The 13,311-nt window shown below is 37.2% G+C and overlaps 1 protein-coding gene across 1 annotated transcript in view; it reads right to left on the bottom strand.

Annotated features, from left to right (window-relative positions):
- Window positions 1-13,311, bottom strand: part of LOC125228543 (protein O-mannosyl-transferase Tmtc3) — a 218,580-nt gene that overhangs the window by 143,249 nt on the left and 62,020 nt on the right. The gene's annotated exons all lie outside the window — the stretch shown is intronic.

The following is a 13,311-nucleotide window of genomic DNA, read 5'->3' on the forward strand; positions in this document are numbered from 1 at the left end:
TTTTCAACACAGATTGTTATTATTTTTATCTGTGTCGGACCGTTTTGATTTTTTTGATATTATGCTTTTTAAAGACGAGAGCCAATCAAAAATTTCCAAAAACGGCCTTTTTCATTGTGGCGCAAAAAAAAAGGTGTGGTACTCAAGATTGGTAACAATTAACCAAAAAAGCTAAACGGTCCGACATAGATTATTTCATTGTTATTCAGATTCTCAAATTTCGTTCCGATTGATTAACCCTTAAATGCATGATTTTTTTCTTTTAACTAGAAATTAATTAATGTGATAGACAATGGTTTTCTGACTCTAGGAAAAATAGTAAAAAAATATTTAACATCGATTTTAATACTAAATCAGTGTTAGAAGTAAAATAGGCTAAATCTTACTTATATAAATATATAATTACTAGTAAAATTTATAAGAAAACTTTTACTACTATTAAAAAGGTACACTATTTGAGAAACCCCTATGATAAAATGAATAAACATAAAATATCATTATTTTTAAAATCGGGACTTAATCGCGTATAACTACATATTAAACTGACCTCCAACGTTTCAAGGACGGCGTTGTCCCCGTGGTCTCGGAGAAGACTGGCTTGAAATGACATCAACACCTTCTGACAGCCGCGCGAGTTTTTCGAACTACCCGCACTTGGTTTTGATTATCAACTTGAACTGTTTGCGCACTAGGGATGTTACTCTGTCGACATACAACACTGACGATATTTGATTTAACGACTGTCGATATTATTTTCGGCTTACACTTATTAATGACAGGATTCCATGTGGATGAGATCCTAAAACCTTCTTCCCGATTGAAATTGCGATGTTTTTTGATTTCAATGGCTTCACGCACTTTTCTACTGTAATAGTCGGGTAGCGATAGCTTTTGAGGTTTCGATAATATTCACGTTGCTTCTTTTTTGCATATAGTTTTTAGACTATTGATCAAATATAAAAATAATATTTTGGGTCGTCCTAGGTACCTGCTTAGCTCGAAATTTAGGTATTTCTATTTTTAAGCAGTGTTCAGTCAAAGAAATATTCGAGAAGAAATTATTTGTATCTATATAAAAACAACGTGGTTGCCGATGTACATATGCATTTTGGGTCATTTTCATCCATGGGTTTAATGATATTTTAAAAATGTCTAATATTGGCCCTAAAACACCTAACAAAATATTAGAGTTGGTAAGTGAAGTCTTATACCATTCAGGACATTATTATATATATATTTTCTTAAAGTGTGTCACATTTTATCCATTGCTTATATATAAAAAAATTTTTTTTTAATAAAAACCCTGTCAAAGCCTGAAAAAAAAATTCATGTTAATAAGTTGACGTCTATATTATTATAAAATGATATCAAGTCATCATTTTTAATTTGGGTCACTTTCATCCATGGGTTTTCAATATTTGGCAGAATAAAACGCAACGCAATAGAGTAGTATTTTAAATTTTTGCGCTGTGTGGCGCGCAACCGATAGCCAATCAGGTTGGCGCATGCCGCTGGCGCGACGCCGCGCTGTGACACGAGGCGTAGGTACCTACTTCTCGTGCGCAGTCATACATAATTTAAGATTGCCAGAGGGTCGGGCTTTGGCGGGATTCTCCCGATTTTTTTGTAAGTCTTCCCAATTAAAACTTATACATAGTAGGTAACCTTAAGAACTTTATTACATTAGTAACGAAAACAGACCAATTATAAATGTCGAAAACACGTAAAGGTCTACTATCTAAAATAAACGAAGTAAACTAGCTAAACTATCGTAAATTTTTATTATGGTGCATTAGGGTAATTCCGAATGACAAAAATGCTCTGGTAATTCCGAAGAGGGAATCTTGATATGATGGAAATAATGGTGATTTTTATGTGACTTTCGTAATTAGACGACTTTCGGAATTACCTAATGCACTATTATTTTACATTTCCCTACGAAATCCTCGAAACTCCAGAACCTTTTGTCCCGATATTGAAGTACCTAATTCGATCCGGCGCTCCTATTCATACACCGTGATTATATTATTGTAACTATTGATTTCAGTTTTTAGTTCCACAATACAGGGTGTAATTTTTATGACGGGAAATATTTATGGATGCAAATGGATACAAAACCCAAAAACAATAAATTGTAACTTGAATATTATTTCCTATATTTTCCTTAATTTTCATTTATAATGAACACGAAGCGCACGGCGGCATAATATATCTGTACACCTTATAAAACAAAGTCCCCCGCCGCGTGTGTCTCTGTGCGCGCGCGTGTGTGCAAACACAGGTGGTGAGACTGCGGTAGCCATTATTGTAATTATTCTCATTATATGGCATTAGTATCCTTTTTACAGATTTTCGACATTACCTCAATTGGTTTCGAATTTAACCCTACCTTAGAAAAATGGTAATCAAAATACGTATGTATTTTTTTTACTTACATTTATCTATCCATACTAATATTATAAATGCGAAAGTATGTCTGTTTGTTTCTCCGTCTTTCACGGAAAAACGGAGCGACGAATTGACGTGATTTTTTAAAGTGGAGATAGTTGAAAGGATGGAGAGTGACATAGGCTACTTTTTGTCTCTTTCTAACGCGAGCGACGCCGCGTGCAAAAGCTAGTGTAATATAAAGCTGCAACACGACTGACATTTTTCAAAAAACAGCCAGAAGGAGGTTCCGCCGGTGGCAGTGTTTGGTGTGGCCGTATAGAGGTTTGTCCTGCAACCCTGTAAAAATCCGACCGTCGGTCTACCTGTTCCAGGTAAAAAAATGTTGGACGGCCTGACCAAACGGCGGGAAATAGCCAAGGGGTGTTCGACCAAATGTCATAGAGGACCCTGGGTTGTTTTTGACGCTGCCATTTTTTTTTTCAAAATGACCGTCTTTTTTAGACGATTTTTCAAGTTTGTCGTAGAGCACTCTAATTTTGGTCGTAGAATCTCCAAGCAGCCTTGATTAGAATGAAATAAAAAAAAATTGAAAAATGCGACAAATGTGAGAAAACTGGCTACTTTTGTTTTGTATGGCAACTTTTAAATCGTAAGAGATAGCCGGGGGTGCTCGACCAAATGTCATACAGATCTCGGAGTAGAAAAAAGTTGTATTAAAAAAATTCAAAATGGCCGACTTTTTTTTAAATTTCAAAATGGTCCTAGCGCGCTGAGATTTGGCACACGAGTGGACGGCCGACGGATTAGTATTCAAAAAGAATATTATTGAAAAATTTCAAATGGCGGCCTTTGTGGGCAAATTGAAATTTGTATGGAAGATTTTTTTAATAACCATATCTCCGTAACGGTAGGAAAAAGGTCAAAAAAGCTTGAACTACACAATTTCAAAATGACCGACTTTGATTTTGGGAAATTTGACTTTGTCCCCTCTCGCCGCCGTTTTTGACTTTTCCAAAAAAAAAATTCTCATTCCTATTTTTGGCCCCCGTTTTTACCACGTGCCAAATTTTACCGCGCTCGGACCGAAGATAAAAAAAAATTCAAAGTCGGCCATTTTGAAATTTTGTAAATGCCATTCGATGGACCTAAGATAACTGTACAACATTAGTTCAAGCACTTTAACCTTTTTCCTACCGTTACGGAGCTATGGCGATTAAAAAAAACCTCCATACAAATTTCAATTGGCGTTCAAAGGCAGCCATTTTGAATTTTTAGAAATTTTCTTTTTGTATACTAATCTTGGGGCGGCTATCCACCCGTGTTGCGACGTACAGACTTGCAATTTTGAGTTTTAAGTATGTTATTATAGCTTACTAGACGACGAAAATTTCTGCGTTCCGGTCTTATCCAGAGGTTCTCAAATAGGGGCCTGAAAATGCGGCGAAATGGTTCCAGTAAAGGATGGTACGGCAGTGTTGGCTTCGTGCTCGACTTGGCGGGGGTACTGCCGTGCCCCCAGATTAAATTATAAGATAGTTAAGTTTAATGAAAATGTTTATCTATTTGTATTCTTTTGCAGCAGCGTCTCAGCGAATCACAATGAGTTGTCTTGCCTTCGGCCGACCAATCGTATTAGTCTCTCGTATCTAAGTACTATTTAACGAGAGCTGTGATAGGCCTGTTTAAAATTATGGATATATATTAAAATCATAGTTCAAAACGATGGTTTTTGCCATACCTTTAACAGGCTTTAACACTGGCGTGTTTATTTTTGATAGGGGATGATTTTATTATTTCATAGTATAATTCCTCAATAAGGAAATGATGTATCTATTATTTTCGAGATACCTACAGTATCAACCATTTCAAAAGCTTTAACTGTTGTTTTGTGAAAACTTTTTATATAGTACTTTGGAGACTAGTTTCGAAGTCGTGACAGTTTTCAGACGTCCGTGACTGGCATCGCCTCGGCCATTTTGTACAACCGCGTTAAGAGCAAACGTCACCCAGCGTAAAAATCAACAAAACAAATCATGCAGTGATATCATAAAGAGATACCCAAAAACGCTGGCTACGCTAACAGGACTCAGGGTTCAGCATGAGCTAAAGCTTAGGTACTACTTTCCCAAGCGCTTATCATGATGAGTCGTACCAAAACAGCGTGTCTTTATATAATCTCTATATTGTACCAAACCTGAGTTCTACTAGGTACAGCCGAGCCAGTGTCAGCTCAGTGTCAGCTCTATCTTGGATACTGCTCACCCACGAACTCACCGTGACGATTTCTTTAATTACGATGATAATTTGTTTGTTATTTTTCGAAATACATTAACTTTAATGACAATTGGCGTTCATTAATTTTTAATGGTTAATGACAATTAACCTTTTGACTGTGTAATTTTTGTTAATTACCGTTCGGCCAATACTCCTAGGCATTTCTTGCAGCCAATCAATAAATAATATCCTAAAACATCTGGACGACCGAGCTTCGCTCGGTTCTATTTTATTATATCACGTCTTTAGAAAAAAAAACTTATAAATACAAGAACAAAAAAAAAAAACAAAACAAAAAATTAAAACTTAATTTCTGGCCGGGATTCGAAACCCTGACACCTGCAATCTGTCTGCGAACATTAGACCGACCTCGTACGACTAAGCTAAGCGCAGCCGATGTGCGCGGGGCGAAATTAACGACCATATTTAACGTTTACTAACGCGAAAGAAAAACTCATTAAAACTCCATAATTCGCCGTTTTCCGGGACCTAAGGCTACGCTAGATCGATTTTCCAACCCCGAGAACCCCTACATAACAAATTTCAGCGAAGCTAATCTTCGGGTGGCCGTCCACCCGTGTGACAAATCTCAGCGCGCTAGGACCATTTTGAAATTTTTCAAAAAAAAAGTCAGCCATATTGATTTTTTTAATGAAACTTTTTTCTACTTAAAACCCTGTATGACATTTGGTCGAGCAGCCCCGGCTATCTCTTACCGTTTAAAAGTTGCCATACAAAACAAAAGTGGCCAGTTTTCTCACATTTGTAGTATTTTTCAATTTTTTTTATTTCATTCCAATCAAGGCCTCTTGGAGATTCTACAACAAAAATTTGAGCACTCTACGACAAACTTGAAAAATCTTCAAAAAAAAGTCGGCCATTTTGAAAAAAAAAAAAAATGGCGGCGTCAAAAACTGCCCAGGGTCCTCTATGACATTTTGGTCGAGCACCCCCGGCTATCTCCTGCCGTTTGGCCAGACCGTTCAACATTTTTTTACCCGGAACCGGTAGACCGACGGTCGGATTTTTCCGGGGTCGCAAGATCAACCTCTATACTACCACAGCCACACCAAATACTGCCACCTGCAAAATCTCCTGGCTATTTTTGGAAAAATGTCAGTCGGGTTGCAGCTTTATATTATATAGAAAAATAGAATAGAATATAGAATTGATAAATAAATGAATATACAAGAATTGCTCATTTAAAAGTATATGATATTCTTAAAGAAAATATATAAGTTATATTTAACCAAATTAACATGCAAAGAACTAAGTTATTTTATTTCATCTTTGTTTAAACGACAGGTAGGATAGGATAAGATTGGCTTAATAGTAATTTGAGGAAAGATTTCGTGTAGGGTTCCGTAGTTTTTCGTATTTTTCTCAAAAACTACTGAACCTATCAAGTTCAAAACAATTTTCCTAGAAAGTCTTTATAAAAATTTTTTTTCATATTTTTTAAACATATGGTTCAAAAGTTAGAGGGGGGGACGCACTTTTTTTCCTTTAGGAGCGATTATTTCCGAAAATATTAATATTATCAAAAAACGATCTTAGTAAACCCTTATTCATTTTTAAATACCTATCCAACAATATATCACACGTTGGGGTTGGAATGAAAAAAAATATCAGCCCCCACTTTACATGTAGGGGGGGGGGGGTACCCTAACAAAACATTTTTTTCCATTTTTTATTTTTGCACTTTGTTGGCGTGATTGATATACATATTGGTACCAAATTTCAGCTTTCTAGCGCTTACGGTTACTGAGATTATCCGCGGACGGACGGACGGACGGACGGACGGACGGACGACAGACAGACATGGCGAAACTATAAGGGTTCCTAGTTGACTACGGAACCCTAAAAACACTACGTGACGTCACGCGAGGCAAGTCCATTGGGCGTTTAGTGTTTTGTATTCGATATCAGTTATATGACTTCACCACGTTAAATATTGCCGGTTATAAAAAGTACATCCTGTATTTTGCTTTATAATCCTGTATTTTCTACATATAAATTCCTCACCATTTTACGATATAATATGATCTCGTACCAACGTCGATCCCCACATGTACTTCAAAATAAAATATGAATAATCGGCGGCGCGTGTGTTAGCTCATTGAATTATATATATTTTATGTATGTGGATTCATATTGAAAGATAAGCGCTCAGCTACCTGCATAGTGAGTGACACGCTTAAATATAAGTCTAAAGTACTTAGATGATAAATCGCATTATTTTATTTGGCAGTAGTAGTAGTAGATTCCACGATGTATACTAAATTTATTATTTATAAATTAAATTATTTACTGACGCATGTGGAAAATAGGTATATTAAGTTAAAATTGTTACTCTAGTAGTCTTATCAAATACAACCCTTTCAGGCTTAGCATTAAATAGCGTGATGCGCACAGTTGAAATAAATTTTGGCGTTTTGTACACAACGTGCGGTTTGTCGAATGTCGAGAGAGGTCATTGCCCTTCCCCGCTGCCGCGCCACGGCCGCGCGGTCGGTATCATAATACCTACACTACCCGCGTCACTGCGCTCGCTTGACTTGATCGAACGCAAATATTAATACCGTATTATTTTTCGAAGCATTCTATTAAACTTACCCAAATTCACGTATCTTATTTATCTTGTCTTTTTAGTTAATAAGATAAGAACTCTAGTAACTTTAATATTTTTTTGGAATGGTAAAAACCTATTTTTGCTAAATTATCGCAAATTTTATCAAGCACTGGAGTAGGAAAACACAATTTCAGTTTATTGATATATTTAAAGGAGGCAATGCGACGTTTCTTATTTTTTTTAACATGAATATTTTTTTGTGTCTGTTTCGCTAGGTATGACAAATTGTCATATAGCACTCGAGTAAATTGACCCAAACTACGTATACACGCTAAAAATATCATTCTAAATGCAATACAGTTACATTTTTTCTCTCGAATATTTTTTTTACCACATTAGGTCAAATTAAAAATTATAACCACAAATTACCAAATTACTAAAAAAGCACCCTAGGAATGTGACCCAAAACGAAATGTTAAATTTATATGTTATCAATGTATTTATAAACGAAAACAAAATCGACTTTAATATTTTTTTAACTTAGGGCCCAAAATATAGCCAGCGCCGCAGGACTAGGGATGGTATGATCTTATATTTAATCTACGCTAACGCTTACCTACAGAGCGCAGAACTTTTTTTTTATACTACGTCGGTGGCAAACAAGCACGCGATCCGCCTGATGGACTTTAAACAAAGGCAGAACAGTCGACCTAGCAGAGGTGACAATCGATCACGCTTGATGACAATCGAAACGCAACTAGCTCTGTCGTGTCAATACGGAGGAGGCTCCTCCCTATGATGCTTCGTATCCTAATAGTTACTCTACGGAGCGCCAATAATTGTACTCTTCGCTACAGGCCAGTGCCTGTAGACAAGTGGCCAATCGCTCATAGCTTACGCATGTTAGCGATTGCTTCAGCCGTGTTTTAATTTATCACCACTCCTTTCGAATCTCCACTTTTCCGCACTTGTAATGTAGTATTTTATGCTTATCAGAACATACTTTGCAGTTTCCTTCCAGATCCTTTTTTTAGAAGTTGTTATTACCTGTAACAAAAATAAGACATGTATAAAATATACTTTAAAAGTTAAATATTTACCCCCTCGTTGTTCTTAGTTCGTTGGTCCTTTTCTATCACACCAATACGTCGAAAAGGGACAAACGAACTTTATCGGCTTGATAACTTTAGAACACGTTTATGAATAAGGGGTTCCTAAATACATATTATACGAGTAGGACATTTTTAGTTCCACAGTAAGTTCAAGATGGCTAGTGTCATGGGGACTCGACCGACACTCGATATTATCAAAGACCTTTACAGGGGACAGCGCAATCACATTTTTTTGCCATACTAAATTGAACCTTATCACTGAGACAGAAAAGTGATCGTATCAGACTAGCGAAAACGGTCCACATGAGAGAGCATTGTTTGGGCTGGTGTCCCTCTCGCACGTGTGGCCAGTGTTAATGAGGTTACCATAGTAGTAGTATACCTGACTTTATAACTTCTTATATTATTTTAGTGTTATATTCAAACAAGGATTTCGATAATATATTTTAAAGAATTGGCAACTAATTATAATGTAATTATTGGGTTGGTAAGAAAGTAATGAGCGAATCATAACCAATATTTTAATTTTTATTTAATTTATTATTTTAATCATTTATCAAAAATATAACGGCCTTCGTTATCTACTACTTGTCTCCATCGTTCTGGTAAAGAATGAATAGCATCGGCGAAGAAGTTCTTAGGTTTAGATTCAAAAAAACTCAGCTATGTACTGTCGTAGATGGGCTTGATCATCGAACTTTTTTTCATTCAAGGCATTGCTTAGCGATCTGAACAATGCGTAATCCGTAGGTGCCAAGTCTGGAGAGTACGGTGGATGAGGTATCACTTTCCAACCTAGCTCCAATAGCTTTAGCCGAGTCACTTTTGCAATGTGTGGGCGAGCATTGTCGTGTAAGAAAAAAACTTTAGCATGCTGTGGACGATTCTGACAGAATTTTTGGTTTAAATTTTCAAGCTGATTACAGTATACTGATGCGGTAACAGTCATTCCACTTGGTAGGAGTTCCCAGTGAATAATACCATGAATATCCCACCAAACGGACAGCATAACTTTTTTCGGGTGAGGCTCTGTTTTTGGTGCCTCTATTCCTTTTTCGTTTGGAGCTAGCCACTGACGTTTGCGTGTGTGATTTATATATAAGACCCATTTTTCATCTCCAGTGATAAGATGGTCCAACCAGTTGAATGTGCGGCGAAAAAACAGAAGTTGGATGCAGATATCGACACGACGGTTTAGTTGATCTCTATCAAGTTCGTGCGGTATCCAAACACTGTATTTGTAGTTTTTTCCCAACTCGTGTAAATGTGTTTCTATGGTGACATGAGAGCAGCCTAACTCGGTAGCAAGAGTACGACTCGTTAGCCTCGGATCTCCTTCAATTAAGGTTTTTAATTTGGCTACATCAATCTTCACCGGTCGACCAGACTTAGGTTGATCTGATAATGAAAAGTCGCCACTACGAAACCGCTGGAACCATCGTTTCGCCGTGGCCTCAGACACAACTTCAGGAGCAACACGCTGACATATATTACGCACTGCTTCGGCGGCTGAATGGCCAGACTGAAATTCATATAGTAAGCAATGGCTCACATGCACTTTTAATTCGTCCATTTTCTTCCTTATATTAGCTCGGCGACAGCTAGTGAATGACTGACGAGAAACTGTGCGACTCGCCCTTTATATACTTTCGACCATAGAAGATTCTAGAACTCTCTCAAAAATTTTATGTGGAATTCAATGGATCGCTCATTACTTTCTTACCAACCCAATATTTTGATGACAATAAATCAAAGATTTGTATAATTAAAAAATACCTTCCATTGGGTAGATTAGTAGATTTGGTAGTAAGTTTGAAAATTGACTGGTATCCCCAATTTATGACAGTGATGACGTCACTGAATGTTGACATTGTCAGTAAGTGCGAGAGGGACACCAGCCCAAACAATGTCCTCTCATGTAGACACACTTTTTGATCTAACTTCTCATTCTGGCTTAATTATAATTCTGTGGATATTATATATTTCTCGTATTACAGGCCACATCCTGTAGCGACATGTCAGCGAGATCAAAATTACGCAATCGTAATTTGAGTGCTTTTTACTCACTACGGCATATAGTGCACGCTTGAGTGTGGAACGCTATGTGAATAACCTAGAGCACTTTTTGCAGCTCGAACTAAATTCGTTTGTCCACCTAGCGCGCAACTGTCACGCTTTAAAGTGCTAACTAGGGATGTTACGGAAGTGGTTTTAAAGAATCCGGAGTCGGATCCGGACTTTCATTTTTTTTTTAACTTCCGGATTTTTTTTTACTTCATGATCCGGAGCCGGAGTCGAAGTTGAGCCGAGGTTGCGGATCCGTAGGTTACGGGATCCAGAGGCTTACCGGATGCGGAGCCGGAGCCGAGTACCTTTTAACTACTGGTCACCAGTGTTACCTACTTTTTACTATTGTCAGGCTAGAAATTTTGGAATGGGAATAGTAGTACGCCGCGCTACCGCGCGAAATGCAATGGCCTTCAACTCGGTAAATAAAATACCGGAGGCGGAGGCGATGGTGTGAAATAAAAAATAACGAAGGCGGAGGCGGATCCGAAGGTGTAGAAGCAAACGGAGGTTCCGACTTAACGGATCCGGAGGCGAAGGTAACATCCCTAGTGCTAACTATTGCAAGGCACCGCGCAACTTCATGCGACAGTTTTTTTTTGTTCATGCGTTAAATCATGCGTTAGTTTTCTTTATGCAGAAGAATTATTTTAAATTTGAATTATCTCTTTCTCCAGCAGTGACTGGGACAAAATTTTGATACAGAATCAAAAATTACATAAATAAATATTGGGGGACACACCTTACACAGATCAACCTAGCCCCAAACTAAGCAAAGCTTGTACTATGGGTGCTACTGCTAGGCGACGATATACATACTTATATTGACATACATAGAAAACATCCATGACTCAGGAACAAATATCTGTGTTCATCACACAAATAAATGCCCTTAGATTCGAACCCGGGACTGCGGCTCAGCAGGCAGGGTCACTACCATCTACCAACTACGCCACCTATGATCAAAATACAAATTACATAGGTACTCGGAAACTCTCTGATGATTAAAACATGTGTACAACATGGCATTTGAAATTCCGAGAAATGTGCTTTGAGTTAATGTACGCTAAAATACTTAAATTGATATTTACGGTAATATAAAAATCAGAAACATGTCTCATGTCAGAATGCGAGTAATCCAACTGAACGGGGTCTCATGTTCCCATGGGGGTATAAAATTGCCCAGCACAGCGCAAATATTCGAGATAATATATTATTACCAATGCCAATAAAGTGATAACTATTGTGTTAATTTACATGGAAACCACTATCGATGATTTTTGTTGTATTAACAAAATATTTTATGTCCGTTATGTTACTTTAAATGCGTGGATAAAATTAATTTATATATTTAAAAGGTTGCGAGAGGAATTACAAACAAAACATGTAGGTACACGCTATTCTCTGGGCGCACCACTGCTGTTGCTCTCATTTAGGGCCCATTTAGACAGTATGAAAAGTTGCATACGAGTTTTATTACATTACGGTGTTTGATGGCTGTGCATAATTGTATGTTACCCCAACAGCCCGCAATGTAACTAAAATCGCAAGAGAGTTGCATCAACCACAGTTAACAGTCACCATCACGCAGCAAGAGTCTATGGAAATTCTCATACAAAAGTTTAGCGATCGCTACATTCGGTAATTCGATATTATATTTTTTTTAGTTCTAACGGCCGCTGTCAGCTATAATGTTTGACATAAAGTCAATACGGATAAGTGTGTCATAAGGAGAAGTGTGTCTGGCCTTCACATTTGGTTGATTTACTCATTGTCACTGGTGGATTTGCGAAATCATACTTTTGCATCTTGCTTACGATTAGTGGTAAACGTATTGAATTCTCAATAAACCCTGATCATCGTTTAAATAGGCCAAATGAGAAGGCAAGACACACTTCTCCTTATGACGCACTTATCCGTATTGACCTTACTTATAAGATTACGTGTATTTGTGACAATCAGCGCCAGTAATCCACGCAAACTAATAAGCTATTCAATCTTCATTAGTGTTGGTCACATCCTTGCGGGTAGATATTTACTTAATAAAAGTGGCCTCGTCCTTTTCAATTAATTATTTTGTACATCTAATTTAATATTATTACCATTGCTACTTTACCTGGCAACTAAACTAGCATGACCACAAAACATTTTTATGAATAACCAGGCAAGTATTTCGGGCTCCATTACATTTTATACCACGATCATCGTCGCCATTAGGGAATCCTTCGAGAGAACCCTTACCTTCATTAGGGTTCGTGTGCGCATGCCCTTCGTTCACTATTCTTAAGACAAGACATTAGTTGGAAGAATGTTTGCACATGCTTCTTAATAATGACGACGATTATTTAGCCCTAGTTTTAGCAGATTGTTTTTTTTATTACTGTACTGTACCTATGTTAGGTATACATGAATTTTACAAAACCTTTCACCAGAATCCACGTACTTAATAGGAATACGATCCATTTCATTGTCATTGAATAAAAGTTGTCAAAGAGCGCGCCGACGTTAAAGGCGTGCGCCTTAGTAACAATCACAAAAAATAAACAATATATGTGTGTATACAATATACCTACTGTATAAGTTAAGCTGCAGTTGGCCTACATTCCATTTAAATATTATTGTAGTCAAAATATACCTAAGCCCCTCTACGAAACAGAAATCACGTACATAATTCATAAACCAACACATTTCTATTATTGGCTGTAAGTAAAGATTTTTTCGCAGGATTATAAGGCAAACATCAAAGTAGTTAGTAGTAGTAAACACTTTATTTCACAGAACAAATTGCAAGTACAGTGAATAATTACAATGAACAAAGGCTTATCCCTACCAAAGACATATATAACTCCATCTAGATAAGGTGCTAGTGAGGTGTCTAAGAAAAAAACGTACCTC

The sequence above is a fragment of the Leguminivora glycinivorella genome, chromosome 8 (assembly GCF_023078275.1).
Source record: "Leguminivora glycinivorella isolate SPB_JAAS2020 chromosome 8, LegGlyc_1.1, whole genome shotgun sequence".
NCBI classification, from domain to species: Eukaryota; Metazoa; Arthropoda; class Insecta; order Lepidoptera; family Tortricidae; genus Leguminivora; species Leguminivora glycinivorella.